The sequence below is a fragment of the Artibeus jamaicensis genome, unplaced genomic scaffold (assembly GCF_021234435.1).
Source record: "Artibeus jamaicensis isolate MK-2021 breed Jamaican fruit bat unplaced genomic scaffold, CSHL_Jam_final contig_851, whole genome shotgun sequence".
NCBI classification, from domain to species: domain Eukaryota; kingdom Metazoa; phylum Chordata; class Mammalia; order Chiroptera; family Phyllostomidae; genus Artibeus; species Artibeus jamaicensis.
The window spans coordinates 9,546,622-9,563,653 of record NW_026521986.1 but is presented as its reverse complement, the minus strand read 5'-3'; the positions used below and the strand labels follow the sequence as shown (position 1 = coordinate 9,563,653).

At 42.3% G+C, this 17,032-nt stretch overlaps 1 protein-coding gene across 2 annotated transcripts in view; it reads left to right on the top strand.

Annotated features, from left to right (window-relative positions):
* The window catches only part of DCAF5 (DDB1 and CUL4 associated factor 5), a 100,386-nt gene that overhangs the window by 71,481 nt on the left and 11,873 nt on the right, over positions 1–17,032 (top strand). The gene's annotated exons all lie outside the window — the stretch shown is intronic.

The window sequence follows — 17,032 nt, the reverse complement described above, 5'->3', positions numbered from 1 at the left end:
ACAAAAGATAATGAGAAGACCAAAAGCAACCTGAGGAGACAGATGAATTACCTATAAATAAGCAACAATAAGATTGATGGCCAAATTATGGAAGTCAGAATATAATAGAGTATGTCTAAAGTTCTTAAAGAATTAAAACAAGCTGACCCAGAATTCTATGTCCAGAGAAAATACCCTTCAAAAATGTAAGTAAAACAAAGACATTTTTTTCAATGAAATTACAGAATTTTAATATAGCCATTTAGCAGCCCTCAATGAATTAATGCATCTAGATATTGAACATCTATAGTGGGTTACATCACAAAAAGAGAGGCCATTAGACATTGTGTGGCTCCTGATGGAAGAACAGTTCTACCCCTAGTCTTGAGAAATAAACCAACCTGAATCTGATCAGACCTCAGGACCTACCTTTCAGTTTGCAGAAAGTACGGAAGTCAAGGAGCGTATTGTACTGTTTGTGATGATACAACCCACAAAGTCCAACTGTCAGACCCACGTTCTGACAGATACATTCTAATGGAACAGAAGGTTGTGCAGGAAGAAACCTGCTGTTTAGGACACTTGAGAGACATATCAAAACAAAAAACAGGCAAAACTAAAGTACTTAGGAGTGCAAACCTGGACAAATGAAATTCTGTTAAAATGCAGAGAAGTGAGTAATACAGAAGTCAGGGTCATGGTTACTTTAGGGGGGCAGAAGGGGTTTCAATCGGAATGAGGCACGTAGGGGCATCTGAATGGCCAGGAAAACTCCATTTCTTGACCTGGGCGTTAGTTATGAAGGTGTTCACCTCATAAAACTTCATTAAGCTATACGTTTTTTGCTTGTTTCAGATCTCTTTAAAATTCCTCAAGTGAAAACCTGACAGAGGTGTTCAAGTACTGCATGGGTGTCAGGCCCAGGGCAGGGGTCTCCACAGTTTTCTGAGTGATGGCTCACCGAGAAGGGCCTTATTATCATTCTTCCTCCAGTAGCCTTTTACTCATTTGAAGGTAGCGCTCATGTTCCCTTCTCCATCTCCTCCAGAAATAGCAGCCCCAAGTTTATTTAGCGGTACTTCAAAAAAAAGTGATGTCAGTTTCCCAGATGTACTTGTTTCTCTCCTAGATTTGTTCTACCTCTGTTTAAGGATTAACTGAATAAGTTCAACAGATGTAGACTGACTAGACCAGAGAAAATCTTTGGTTCCTTGATAATTAAGTGTGTGCCACATTGTGTTTCAGAAAGTACACTCCGAGTCACATACGCTGTTTTTGGAAGTCACAGAACCCGTGACCGCTCATACGCAGAGTTGGCTGGAGACCCACTGGTTTCCACATGGGCTGTGGTTGGTCCTGGATCCCCATCCTCTACTTGGTGCTTGGCTTTCGTTGTACACAAGGCTAGGACCTTATGATTATCTCTCTTGTTAGATTCACTAACCGGTAGTTGAAGGGTTTGTTTTCTCTGTGTTACCCTTAAAATGACATCATCAGTGTATCACAGTAAGGCTGTCTCTTTGATCATCATCTTGCTCTGCATGTAACCAAAGTACATTTTTGGGTTATTTTTAACAAACCTTTGCTCATTTGAGGATTCAGCCTTCCTACCACTATTATGACAGCTTACCCACATTTTTTTATTTTTTCTTGTTCATATATTTTTCCTATCCTTCCTTGTTTTTTAAAAATTTTATTTTACTATTTTTATAGTTAAGTATTGTATTTTTGTCATTAAAGTAATACAGGCACATAAATTTTAAATCACATAAATACAAAGCTTTTATTTTTAATGCAGCCGTTTCTTTTTCTTCCTGTAACATACACATAATATTTTTGTTTTTGTTTTTTTTTAATTAAATTTATTTATTTTTTTGAATTGATTATGCTGTTACAGTTGTTCTATCCCCCTCCATTCCCCTCCACCCTGCCCCCCCAACCCCACCATTACCCCCCTTTAGTTTATGTCCATGTGTCTCAAGTCCTTTAGGTTCTATATTTCCCAAACTATTCTCGCCCCCCATCTATTTTCTATCTACTGTCTATGCTACTTGTTTTCTGTACCTTCTCCCCCCATCTCCTCCTCCCACTCCCCTGTTGCTAATCCTCCTTGAGATCTTCATTTCTATGTTTCCACTCCTGCTCTAGCTGTCCTTTTAGTTTGCTTTCGTTTTAGGTGTGGTTGTTAATAACTGTGAGTTTGTTGTCCTTTCACTGTTCATGTTTCTTTAACTTCTTTTTCTTAGATAAGTCCCTTTAACATTTCATATAATAAGGGCTTGGTGATGATGAACTCCTTGAATTTGGTCTTATCTGAGAAGCACCTTATCTGTCCTTCCGTTCTAAATGAAAGTTTTGCTGGGTAGAGCAATCTTGGTTGTAGGTCTTTAGATTTCATGACTTGGAATATTTCTTTCCAGCCCCTTCTTGCCTGTAAGGTCTCTTTTGAGAAATCTGCTGACAGCCTGATGGGGACTCCTTTGTAGGTGATTGTCCCCTTAGCTCTTGCTGCTTCCAGGATTCTTTCCTTCATTTTAATTTTGGCTAATGTAATTATGATATGCCTTGGTGTGTTTCTTCTTGAGTCCAACTTTTTTGGTACTCTCTGGGCTTCTTGGATTTCTTGGAAGTCTATTTCCTTTGCCAGATTGGGGAAATTTTCTTTTATTATTTGTTCAAATAGTTTTTCCACTGGTGGTTGTGTCTTTCCCCCTTCTGGTACCCCTATAATTCGGATATTGGAGCGTTTAAAGATGTCCTGGAGGTTCCTAAGACTCTCCTCATTTCTTTGAATTCTTGCTCCTTGACTCTTTTCTGTTTGTCCATTATTTGCTTTCTTCTGGTCCACTGCATTGATTTGAGTCCCAGTTTCCTTTTCATCTCTATGGGATTCCTGTGGAATTCCATTCATTTCCCTTAATTTAGCCTCCATATGTTTCTCTAATTTGTGGCTGTAATTCACCAGATCTGTGAGGAAGGTGATGACCAGTGTTTTAAACTGTGCTTCTGAGAGTTTTGCTATTTCTTCGTCATTTAGATTTATCTCTGGGGCTTTGAGTTCTGCCTGTGACATTTTTGGTCTGTTCTGGCCCTTTAAGTGGGACAAGCGGCGCCCTGGGTCCCAGGTCGCTGGGTTGTGACGTGTATGTGGGGGCGTGGTCAGAGCGGGGAATGGCGCGCGCCGCCGGGCGGTCCAACTGCTCACTCCCTCACTCCGCCAACCAGGCAACCACAGTCAACTCGCTGCCACCGCCTCCCCACTGTGTCCTCTGTAGTCGCTCCCCCGGTGGGCTGCTCGGTGGCTCACTAGGTCCAATCCTGGGTTTGGAACCCGCGCGACTGGATTCGCACGTCTGGATTCCGCGCCCGGTCCGACCGAGCCCTCCTTTGTAAGTCCTCACCCGACGCCGGTTTCGCCCTTACCGGGTCGGGCTGAAGAATTTGTTGTTAGCGGACTTCCGAAAAGTTCAGTTTTCCATGTTCTGGTTGTGTTTTCTGATGCTAATATTTAGTTGTCCCTAAACTTGGTTGTGTGAGGAGGCAGGCACATCCAGCTAAACCTCCATCTTGGCGGAAGTCCACACATAATATTTTTGAATTTTCAGTTTTGGCCATTGTCTGTTGGCTTTCTACCATTGAAATTAGCCAGTTCCCCTGAATGGGAATCTTTGATCTCTGTCAGGAGTGTATTTACCTGGCAGTTCAATTATGATACCAAGAGCCAGCCAGGGGAATAGAACTATGGGGTTCACATCTATACACAAGTTTTTGTTTAACCCCACGCCCAGCTGTGCCTGTTGTTTGCAGTCCAAAGTCTCTTTCAGTTGGCAACCCCTACGCGTCTGCTCGTGTGTGGGGAAGGGGTAGTTTCCTCGCTTTGGGTGCTGGGGGAGGGGTGGGATGGTGGAACTGTTCTTTATACAGGCTTCCACTAACCCTGTTTACAGCCCTGCCCTTCATCCTGGCTTCAGGGGTACTTAGCACTTCTCATTTTTATATGTAATCTCTGTTTTTTAATGTTGCCAATTCATAGTTCAAAAAATATTCGGCAAGGTTCAGCAAGCCAAACATAACATGAGGGCTAGATGTAGTTCTTGGATTCTACCTTTGAATGCTTAGATGACGAAGAGTCTGTCGGGAAATTTCTAATCTAATCTACTGTCTCTTTGGCATAAACAATATGGAATGAGGCTGAGTTTGCTCTCTAGGCAGCCCGTTGAACCGAAGGTAGTAAGGCAGTCTACTACAGGGAAGCTGGTTTGCTGTTATATGCCTTAATCGCATAATCAGATGACAGGCTATCAACATTTATTGAGTGCCTGCTGTATGCTTCATAATCTGTGCCAAATGCTGAGAGAACTATGTGGAGAGAAGTTTTAAGTGTGAGCCAAAAGCAAGGGCGTCGTGTTCTTCTTCGCCCTTCTGTTCAGTAAGACTGACAATCATGGGGGAATTTTTTTTTTCTACATGCACTCCGGAGGGATGAAATTTATTTATTATATAAACAGAAGAGAGATAAAATGTAGAATTGGCTGAGTAATTTTCATTGAGCTTACTAGTGGGCTGAGAAAATCATTTTGAGAAGATCTAAAACCCACCATAGAACTTGCTACCTGGCAAAATTAGGCTTGCTATTTTAGTTGATGTCAAATAAGATATTCTAAAAATATCTTTAAAAATTAGAGCAAAGAATACAACTGCCAATTTTGCTGTGACAAAAAACCTATCAGAATATGTTTCACAGCTCTGAAGTAGGTAGGAAGAGCGTCCGTATTTATGTGATAATTCTGAAAGTAAAATAAATATATCACCAGTGACGTATAGAGTCAGTGTGGTGTATTGGTAGGAGCATTAGGCTTAAAATCATACCTGGTTTCAAGTCCAGTGCTGCTACCAACTAGTTGATCGAGTGACTCAGTCAGGGCAGGTTATATAACAGCGGTTGTCTGAGCCTCAGCCTCTTCTGTAAATTGCCTCTGCCCCCACTGCCTCACATCATGAGATGATTTAACAGTCTTAGAAACTTTCTGAAAATTTTGTGCTTTCAGATGTAAGGCATTGTTATTCTTAAGTATATACCGTATTTTTCAGACTATAAGATGCACTTTGGGTTTCCCTACCTTTTTCTTTCCTCTTTTTTCCCCAAATTTGGGAGGAATGATAGTTGTTAATGCTGCTGTTGAGTTCTGTTTACATTTACATTTGTGAAATACTATGTTATTTATGTTATTAAATATTTTACCACATTTTTTGCTATACATTTTTTTCCTATTTTCCTCTAAAACCTAGATGTGTCTTATATTCTGAAAAATATGGTAATAAGACCAGTGCCTATAGATCCATATTTCCAAAGCATTTTCTCCCGAGTAACTTAGAATGGAAGTAATGGATTTGGCAACGTATGGTGGAGATGGGTGTCTCTGCAAAATATTCATATTGCCTTTTCCTTTCCATTCCCCTAACTCTTGTTGTGAAGGGCTTTAGGGTTTTCACAGATAGAGTTGCTTCCCCTGAGACATGCCTCTACTCAAAGGCTTTCCTATTTATGGAAAGAACTATAGTGTAATTGAGTTGTGGGCCTGGGTTTAAATTCCTGATCCACCCTGGCTGGTGTGGCTCAGTGGTTGAGTGCCAGCCTGTGAATCAAAGGGTCTCTGGTTTGATTCCCAGTCAGGGCACATGCCTGGGTTGTGGGCCAGGTCCCCAGTGAGGAGCATGAGAGAGGCAACCACACATTGATGCTTCTCTCCCTGTCTTTCCCCCTCCCTTCCCCCTCTCTAAAAATAAATAAATAAAACCCTTTTAAAAATTCCTGATCCATTCATCTCATTCAAGGCTTTGGAAAAAAATTATTTAACTTGCCAAACTTCTGTTTCTTTGTCTGTAAAATAAGAATATTAACAACATCATTAGTAATGTCTGCCTTCTTAGGGATATTGTGAGGGTACTCAGTAGCCACTCAGTGATTGTTACTCCTCATTAAGAAAACTTCTCCCTTTTAACTTCCTTCTGAAAAACTCCTTAGACCAAGACATTGTCTTTCTTTGGTGCCTTCTGAATGGTCGGTTATGTTGTTTTTGTATAAAAGCTGCTCTCCACTCTGTAGTTTAAGAGGGGGAAGTTATATGACAAGTGTTTCCCTGAACGGAGGGCAAAACGTACAGTTTCACTGCCAAGTCACTGCGGCCACCCCGCCAGTACGCCGGGAACAGCTGAAGTGCATTCTCAGGGGCTGCATGTGTGCGCGTGCTCTGTTTCTGCCCCGTTCTCTGCACATGTGCTGACTTGCAGAGAGTTAGGCCTGGGCACCTGCTTTTCCCCCATGTAATTAGAAGAACAACTGTTTTTAATTGGTACAAGTAGTTGGTTGCAAACACATGTGAAGTACAGATGATGAAAGAAGAACTTAGCGTAATTGACTTTGTGCAATTAAGCATCGCTGTCTGTGGAGCTCTTGGAGCTTTGCTAACAGCAATGGCCGTCCCATCGCGCTTTTCTTTAACTCTTAGTGGTTTGTGATCCCCAGGCCACAGCCACTGCTCCTTCCGTCTTGTCAGTACCCCAATTGTACTCTATGGTTTCAAACTCAGAGACCTTGGGATTGTTCACTTGGGCCTTTTGAAATTGTTAAAGGGTGTTTAGACACCTCCTCTAGAGACAGCAAGGAAAAGAGTAGTCCCTTGACTCCTTTTTTTTTTTTAAGATTTTATTTATTTTTCAGAGAGAGGGAAGGGGAAGGAGAAAGAGGGGGAGAGAAACATCGATTGATTGCCTCTTGTACGCAGTCTGCGTATGTACCCTGACCAGGAATTGAACCAGCAACCTTTTGGCTTTTGGTTTGCAAGACAGTGCCCCAACCAACTGAGCCACACTAGTCAGGGCTAGTCTCTTTGCTCTTCTTTTTAAATATTTTATTTGTTTATTTTTAGAGACGGGGATGGGAAGGAGAAACAGTGGGAGAGAAACATCAATATGTGGTTGCATTTCATGTGTCCCCTACTGGGGATTTGACCTGCAACCCAGGCATGTGCCCTGATTGGGAATCAAACTGGCAACCCTTTGGTTCACAGGCCCATGCTCAATCCACAGAGCTACACCAGCCAGGGCATCTTTTTTAAAATTATATTTTATTGATGATGCTATTATAACTGTCCTGATTTTTCCCCCTTTGCTTCCCTCCACCCAGAACCCACTCCCTCAGGCAATCCTCCACCATTGTTCATTTTTTTAACTTATTTTTTATTGTTTTTCATTTACAGTTGTCGCCATTGCCCCCCACCCAGGGCTCTCCTGTGTCTTGTCCAACTCCTGCTCCCAAAGACAGTCCCCACCACCCCATGGGTTCTGTGCATGTCATGTTCCCCTTCTTTCTCTCACCTCTGGTCACTGTCAGTTTGTTCCTTATTTCCATCTCTCTGGTTCTTTTTTGCTTGTTTTGTTGATTAGGTTCCACTTATAGATGAGATTACATGGTATTTGTCTTTCACTGCCTAGCTTATTTCACTTAGCATAATGCTCTCCGGTTCCATCCTTGCTCTCACGAAGGGTGGGAGTTCTCTCTTTCTGCTGTGTAGTAAATGTAGTAAATGTTTGGCTGTTACCCAAAGCTCCTTTGGGTAAATGTAGCAGTTTTTTGATCCATTATTTTACTGATGGGTGCTTAAGCTGTTTCCAGCATTTGGCTATTGTAGGTAATGCTACTATGAACATTGGGGTACATAGGTTCTTTTAAATTAATGTTGCAGGATTCTTAGAGTATAAGCCCAACAGTGGACTCACTGGATCAAAATGGAGTTCCATTTTTAGTTTTCTGAGGACATTCCATACTGTTTTCCACAGTGGCTGCACCAGTCTGCATTCCACCAACAGTGCACGGGTTCCCTTTTCTCCACAGCCCCACCAGCACTTGTTTGTATTGGAACTTCCTAACCCTCAGCTCTTCACCCAGTCCCCAGGAGTCCCCTTTCTTCTGACAGCCATCAAAGCACTCTCTGTATCCATGATTCTGTGTCTGTTTTTCTTGTTTGCTTAATTTGTTTTTCAGATTCAATTGTTGATAGATATGTATTTCTTTGCCATTTTATTGTTCATAGTTTTGATCTTCTTTTTCTTAAGTCCCTTTGATAGTTCATATAATAAATGGTTTGGTCAGGATGATGAACTCCTTTAGTTTTTTCTTGTCTGGGATGCTCTTTATCTGCCCTTCAATTTAAAATGATAGCTTTGCTGGGTAGAGCAGTCTTGGCTATAGGTCCCTCCTTTTAATGACTTTGAATATTCCTTGCCAATTCCTTCTAGTCTGCAAAGTTTCTTTTGAGAAACTTTGATAATTTCTCAAAATCAGCTGATAATCTTATGGGAACTCCCCTGTAGGTAACTAACTTTTCTCTTGCTGCTTTTAAGATTCTCTCTTTATCTTTCACCTTTGGCGTTTTAATTGTGGTATGTCATGGAGTGGGCCAATTTGCATCCATCTTGTTTGAAACTGTGCTTCCTGGACTTGCATGTCTATTTCCTTCACCAAATGAGTGAAGTTTTCTTTCATTTTTTCAGATAAATTTCCAATTTCTTGCTCTTTCTGTTCTCCCCTGTGAAGCAAATGTTGGACCTCTTAAAGTTGTCACAAGGGTGTTTATACTACCCTCATTTCTTTGCATTCTTTTTTCTTTTTGTTGTTCCGCATTCTTGTTTTTTGCTTCTTATGTTCCAAATGACTGATTTGATTCTCAGCTTCATCCACTCTACTGTTGTTTCCCTGTAAATTGTTATTTATTTCAATTAGTGTATCCTTTGTTTCTGACTGGGTCTTTTTTATGCTGCTGAAGTCCTCACTAAGTTCCTTGAGCATCCTTATAACCAGTGTTTTGAATTCTGCGTCTGATAGATTGCCTAGCTCCATTGCACTTAGCTCTTTTTCTAGAGTTTTGATCTGTTCTTTCATTTGGGCCATGTTTCTTTGTCTCCTCAATTTGGCAGTCTCCCTGTGCTTGTTTCTATGTATTAGGTAGAGCTGCTTTGCCTCTGTGTCCTGGTAGTGTGGCCTAATGTAGTAGGTGTCTTGTAGGGTCCAGTAGCCCAGCCTCACCTATCGCCCAAACTGGGTACTCAAGGTGCACCCTTTGTGTGGGCTGAGTAAATCCTCCCCTTGTAGCTGAGTCTTGGTTGCTGGACTAAGTAAATCCTCCTCTTGTAGCTGAGTCTTGGTTGCTATTGGCAGATCAATGAGAGGGATTTACCCAGGCCGGTCAGCTACAAGGATTGACTATGACCACAGACCACCAACGTCCACCCTCCATGGAGGATCAGCTGTGCAGGTGGTCCTCCAACATGGTTGGTAGGTGTCCACTGAGTGTGAAGGCTCTGGGATTTCCCGAGTTGTGCAGGCCAAGGTCAGCCTCTACCTGTGTTTTGCCTGTGGCCACCCCACCTGAGCTATGAAGCAGTCTGAGATGGCTGCTGCTACTTATGCTGGGCCTGGAGATTCCCAGGTGAAGCTGTGAATCTAGGCTGGCTGCTGGTAGTATGGGGCCTGAGGCTCACTGAGGGCAGTTACTGCTTGTTTTAGAGGATTTAGGAAACAGGGGTGGATGTCTAACCTTTTGGTGTCTTTGGGCCACACTAGAAGAAGAGTTGTCTTGGGCCACACATTACATATGCAAAACTAACAAAAATTGATGGCCAAGTAAAAGGTTTAAGTAAATTTATGATTTGTGTTGGGTTGCATTCATAGCCATCCTTGGCCACATGTAGGCCACAGGTTGGACACCCCTGTATGCGAAGCATCAGCCTAGACAAACCATTCATACGGAAAGGCAGCTTGGGTGGGGCAGAGTCTCTGGGGATCTCCACGGTGGGTCCAACAGTGTTAGCCAGGTTGATGGAGTCTCGGATATGACACCAGCTTGCCAGCTCTGTTGCAGGAGGGTTTAGCAAAGGGACAGTGGCCTCTGCTTGCCCCAATGCCAGACACTTCAGTCCCTCCCTGTGTGCCACTGGTGCCTTTCAAGCTGCCACCCTGGTGCTGGAGCTCAGAGGGAGTGAGTCTGAGTAAGTGAGTCCAGGTGTGGTTTCTTCAAGAGGAACTGCTTGGGACTTTAGTAGTTTCTTTCTCCAACTCAATCCCCACTGGTTTTTGCAGCCAGAAGTTGTGGTGACTTATCTTCCTGGCACTGGAACCCTGGGCTGGTGGTCTTGGTGTGGGGCTGGAACTCCTTGCTACCAAGATAATCCTTCCCAAATTTTTATTCGCCACATGTGGGAGAGGGACCGGCCTATTCCATGTCTGTGCCCCCTCCTACCAGTCTGGATGGATGTGGTTTCTTTAATTCCATCATTGTCAGACTTCCATTCAACTCCATTTCTGACAGTTTTGAGTGATGGTTGTTCTATATTTTAGCTGTAATTTTGGTGTGGTTGTGAGAAGATGGCTGCCTAGACTACAGTCTTGACTGGAATAGCCACTAGTCCCTGGATGCTTAAAGCAGTAGATTCTTAATTCTACCAGTGGAGTTAGGAACGAAGTAGATTAAATGCTTTAAGATTACTTGCCAAACCTGATTTTGGTAGGTAATAGCATTTGCCTTCTCATTCAGGACTTGTTTGAGAGAAAATGATGAGGGCATCGACTTCCCTTTGTTTATTTACTGAGAGGAACCTAATAAAAACTAACAAGCATAATAGAATCAGAGGCATGGAAACGGAACAGACTGACAGCTGCCTGAGGGGAGGGGGGGGAGTGATGGAGAGAAAGGGAAGGGACTAGTCAAAGAGCATGTATGAATGACCCACGGACACGAACAACAGGGTGGGGACTGACTGTGGGAGCGGGGCATAGATTGGGCGGAGGAGGGCAAAGGGGAAAATTGGGACAACTGTAATAAAACAACAATAAAATTTTTTAAAAAGACATTATGCAAAGCCATATGGGCAGTTGAAAGGTAAATACTTTTTTGCCCTCAAAGAAATTCCAATGTAAGATGCATGAGAAAAGTGTATGTGTGTAGGTACTCTAAGTTTAAAAATGGGTTCCAAGTCCCATAAAAAAGATAGGGTTTGAAAAGACTTCGGGTATCAGTAAAGTTTTCAGGGAATTAGCATATCAGAGGACCTTGAAGCATGGGTAGGATCTTAGCCCCTTTATTTTTCTATTCTCACTATAGTAAAAATGCTAGCAAGGAAGAGAGAAAGGATGGATGGAAGGGGGAAGGGAAGGGAAGGGAGGAAGGAAGGAAGGAAGGAAGGAAGGAAGGAAGGAAGGAAGGAAGGAAGGAAGGAAGGAAGGAAGGAAGGAAGGAAGGAAGGAAGGAAGGAAGGAAGGGGGGAAGGGGCATTCAAAATGGACAGCAGAAAGATGGAGGAAGAGAAACACTTGGAAAGATAATCCACATGTTGGGTAAAAGCCCACTAATAGAGTCTGGGTTTTTTCCTGTATGCTTATAATCCATAGTCTATTACACTCACACCTTTTCATTCATTCATCAAATATTGGGTTGGCCAAAAAGTCTACTTAGTGTTTCCATAAAATAGAAGACACACTTTTTTCACTTTCACCAATAACTTGATTGATTTGGATATTTTGAGTATGTTGGCTATCTCCCACTATTAGCTTCTAGTGAATAGAGGACAGGCGTGCTGCTAACCATCTTGCAGTGCGTAAGACAGCCCCACAGCAAAGAGATATTTGGCCAAAATGTCAATAGGGTCAAGAAACTTTGCAAACCATTTTTTTATTTACTTTTTTTAAAATTTTATTTAGTTATTTTTCAAGTACAGTTTTTTGTCTATTTTTCCCATCCCATGCAAACCATTTTTGATACATTCGATTGATCAGTCACAGCACCTTCTCCATATACTGCACAAGTTTTTTTGTTGGTGGTAGTTTTTTGTTGTTGTTTTTTGTTGTTGTTGCATTCTTACCTTTCTTGAAATAATAAAGCATATTCCTGGCTGGTGTGGCTGAGTGGATTGAGTGCCAGCCTGCCAGTTTGATTCCCAGTCAGGGCTGGGTTGTAGGCCAGCTCCCCAGTTGGGAGTATGCGAAAAGCAATCAATCGATGTTATCTCTTGAACTTTGCTATTTCTCTCCTTCCCTTCCCCTCTCTCTAAAAGTAAATAAAATATTTTAAAATAGTAATAATAAAGCATAACACAGAAAATGTTTCATATTTTCCATCTTCAATATTCAAATAGCTATACAAAAATTCACCAATTCTGTTTTTTTTTTTAAATGTACACTGATATGACAGCTATCACACTGTAGTCTAACAAAGTTGTTCTGAGTGAAGTTAAAGACAACTAAGCACTACTAGGGCCATCATACAGAAAAAACTAGACAAGCTTTTTGGCCAACCCAATAATTATTGAAAACCACCATGATGAGCACCATTCTGTAGACTTGGGGTACAACAGTGGAACAGAAGGCCTGCCGACATGGAGCTTAAGCACTCTAGAGCAGAAAAGACAATGAACAATAAATACAATAAATTATATAGCATGTTTAAAAGGTTAGAAGTACTATGGAAAGCGAAACATAGAGCAGAATAAGGGGAATTGGAAGTGGCATTTGGGGGTGGTGATCAGGGAAATGCAATTTTAGATAGGATTTTCAGTATAGGCCCCATTGAGAAGGTCACATTAGTTAGCCATGCAGAAATCTGGGAGAACGTTTCAGGTAAAACGAGTACAAAGACTCTAAAGTAAAAATGTGCCTGGTGTATATGAGAAACAGCAAGGAAATCAATGTGTTGAAGCAGAGAGGGAGGGGGAGTAGTAGGGGTTGATGTATAGAGTAAGTGGGGCACAGGGGTGTCCGGTCATATAGGCTCTTGCTGTGAGTGAAGTGGAGACCTGTTAGAGAACTGTGAGTTGCGGAGTGACATGAGCTGACTTTAACAGCATCACGTCAGCTACTAAGTTGAGGGTAGGCGGCAGGAACAGGGCTGCCAAAGAGAAATGAGGAGAACTAGCAGGAGGATCACATAATACAATTGTGTCATGATGGTGGCTTGAACCAAGGTAGTAAGGGTTGGAGTCTAGATACACTTTGAGGGTAAAGCCATTAGGATTCCTGATAGATTAGAATGGGGGAGATGGGGAGCAGTGTCCTGTTCTGTAGCCCCAAGTGCTATTGAGGACCACTTTGTAGCATGTGGTACGGTGCCGTTAGACTAAGGCATCAGGAAATCGTGACCATGTTGCTTTTAAATTTTGAGTTGAAAACAATCGTTCTTGTAGGACTTTGTTGAAGCAAATTAAATTGAGAAAGACAGAAGTAACAAGTTGGCAATAAAGGAGAGTGGTGTCCTGACCCCTGAGAGGCCTGAGGGGACAACTCTCTGGCTGAACGGTGTGAAAAGAGGAGCACAGGTGAAGAAGGGAAGGAAAATGAGGACCTATGCACTTAGCCCCTGGTCTTCTCTGGGGGGACATTTGTCCTTGGCTTTTTAGAAAGGTCTTTTTCGGGTTCTAAGCAAGGACTTTCCCTCTGAGTCCCGTGTGTTTCCTGGGATCCCCTAGGGCAGTGAGTGAGTCAGTCACTGATGCTGGAATCTTACCAGACCCCCTCAAATTTTTATTTCCGAAGGTTTGCAGTAGAATAGGTAAAGTGATTTATAGTGTTCCCCACCTCCCTAGCATCCCTTCTGAACCAAAGGAAAGGTGGAGATAAGGAAACTTTGGCCTTAACTTATTAAAGAAACCGGTGAAGTAGTGGTAACGTGTTTGGCTTAGCCAGACAAACAGGTGGCCCAGAGACATGACCGTTGGTTTGTACAGAACTGTATAAATAAATGACAGCACAAGGATGAATAAGGTCCTTTATCCTTGATGTGTACTGTTTTATTCATTGGTACTCATTATTAGTGATTAGGTCATGACTTCATTGGGTAAACCATGGGGTGAGGTTGATCCTCACCAGCCCCTGGCCTACATACAGTCTTAGAGATGATCCTCAAGCAAGTATATAGGCTATTTGGTTTTGGGAAGAAATAACTCCTAGCTACTTCTTCCAGCTTGATCCTTCTGCTGATGGGCAGGGTCTGGCTAAGTAATGGAGGAGGGTAGGCCCTCCGAGTACTTACTGATACTGGCATTTTGACTTTAGCCATTTCAGAATAAGGAACTCTGTCTATCTGATTACTCAAATCTTCAGGACTGATAAAAGTTTATTCTTTAAAAGTCTTGTACCTGAACTGTATAGTAGCAGCTGTATTCAATCAGTTGAAACCTGGAAACCAGGAAAGGAACTATAGAGAACTTCTCTGAAGCCCTTTCATTGCTGTGATTTGTGTATATAGCCTTGGTTACCTTCAACAAATAAAGCAATAATTCTTCCCGTGCCTGTTTACACAATCAGTCTCTTGGGTCTGTTGGCTTTCTCCTCTTTTTCAGATTTCCTAGTTACCAGTTTGGGTGGGAAAAAAGGAGAAAAGACCTTATATTAAAGATGCTACCAAGAAGAGAAATCAGATAGGTCACAGCGCATGAAAGAGCAATAGAAACAGAAACAGTTTTTTCATGGTCTGGAATTTTCAAGCATTGATACCCTTTAACTGTTCTTGAGATCTGAAAGTTACTATAATTGTATTCCAAGTAAACTTTGACAGAAAGATTGGTTCGGTTGATAAACTTTAGTTCTATTGTAACTGATTCTTTCAGACATCAGACCCTCTATCTGTCATTCTTTGGAGGTACTTATTCTAGAATTGCCCTCCCTGAAACACTATCCATTCAAGTGGTTACTGAGCACCTGCCTTAGTTTAGGCGTTGTGGCCCCAGGTTCTAGGTATGCAAGAGATTCAGTTCTACTCTTAGGGTCCGTTCAGTGTTGTTAGTGTGATGAAATGCCCTACGGTGATATTATAGAGCTTGCACTCAAGATACCTTTGAAGGAGTTTGCCCCTTTACTCATTTAAATTGAGGACTTACAGAAAACCAACCCGTATGATGAAGATTTAGAAATCAGTTATGCCAGAAAGGTTTAGAAATCAGTTATGAGCTTCTGACTCCATTCCTATTCAAATCCTTTCATTTCTTAAAGGCTACCAATGTAGTGAGAAGGATATTAGACATTACAGCCAAACAGACTCTGGTTCAAGTCCCGGCTCTACCATTTACTAGCTATATGACATGGAAGAGGTCGCTTAAATTTTCTGAGTCACTTAAATTCCTTTTGTTGGAGGGAATAGGATTAAACAAGAGATTGTACTAAGTTTAACCCCAAGTTTCTTTGTTAGTGACCACCCCAAAGCAGGTATGGATGGGAGTATGATGTTAGAAAATGCAGAATTCAGAAGAGTCCGTGAGCAGAAATATTATTTGTTGAATCAACCTCATATAGAACAAAAATGGACTTGAAGGTGCTCCATGGGGGTGGTGAGATCCCCGTATTGAAACAACTGTTTTACATTCCCGTGACACACTTTTATTTCGAGTGGACTCGGGTTACCTGCCCCTCATCCCACTCCCGCCTGGGAACGCCGGGCCCTCAGCCCGCCCAGGGGACTCCACCGCCTCATCCTCCCCCCGGGCTTCACCTTCCCCGATTCCGGTTTTCTTCGTAAAAACACACCAGTTCTCTGTCGTGGTCCCTCTCTTTTCCTGTATAGCTTATTAGCAAACTTGATATTGGGCTGAGACATGAAAAGTTTTAAATGTACTTTCCATCTTGGATAATTCAAGTATTAGTCATGTCAGATATGGGACGGGGTGGTTGGCAAAGGACATTTTCATCACCCACCAAGTAGAGTAAACACCTAGTATTAGCTAAGCTGGCACTGCCAAGATACAGGTCAGTACAGTCTGAAACCTTGCTATTAGATTTTTAAAAATATTTGCATGACAGTAAAGAGGGCTATCTTCAGTGAAGCAGAAGAGGAGTTTCATCGGGATGCCTCCAGCAGACCCGCCTTCCTCAGAGCCAGATTATGTCTGGGGAAGGGGCGTCTGTTCTGGTCGTGTTCCTTCCAAACACTGAGATGACGGATGTCTGGAATGGACATCTGAACATGGGGGGGGTGCTGGGAGCCCTGTACAACAGTGTGGCGTGTGGAGCCCACGCATACTTTGCCCTAGTAGTAGTAGTTTGCCCATGCTCCTGTGGGGACTGAGAAGGTAGTTGTTGCTTAAATAAGCGAGCACGATTTGTTTGGGTCCGAATGCATCGTATTTGCCAGTTCTCCAGGGTCACAGGTTGGCATACGTGTACTGAGCTGTTGTTGATGGTGGCTCAGAAGCCGCCTTGATCAGAACTTGTACGTGTTCTGTGTGACTGTGGTGCCCTTACCAGTGAGGCTGAACCTTTGAGATTATCCCGAGTTCATGAAGGATGACATCTTCGTCTGTGTTGCAAGTTCTGGGCCTCTGGTACTTTTCTCAGTCATTGAAGAAGAAAGCCTGCAAGATTGGTCTTTAAAATACAGCTTTCTATCAGTGGCCTCTTGATTATAATCCACACATGGGGTCTTTAAGAACCATACTCTGTAATTCAGATTCTCAATATTTGGGCTCTGCTTAATATAGAAGTGACCCAAATCTCCTCCCTTTATTCTTACTTCTTCCCTGCTACCAAGGTTTTTAAATAAAGGAAAAAAAAAAAGATTCTTCATTATTTTCCCAGTGATTTTTATATATTTGCCATTTTGTTTGCTACCTGCATTATAGAAATTGAGGGCAAATGGACCAGAGATGTTTTTGTGCATGTAAGTAATTATATGCTCTGGTTCTGCTTGTCCCTGGCTCAGCTGCCAAACTGTTCCCAAGCAGTTCAGTCTCATTTTTGCTCATGACTGGCATTTTCTAAGGTAGCACTTGGATTCTATCTTGGTATCAAAAACTTGGGAAATGTTTTAAGTGGCTGTGGCTTCATTGACAATGAAATTACAGTGGGTGGGCGTGGGCAATGGTTAAAGGCTAAATAAAGGCTCTTGGTAAGAGCACATATGCTGAGAGATATTTCACCTCCACCCTTCATTCCATAACAGCTTCATCTGTAAGATTAAGCTTTCTGCTGCTGGTATAGTTAATCTTGACTCCCATTCAGAGCTGTTTGCCTGCC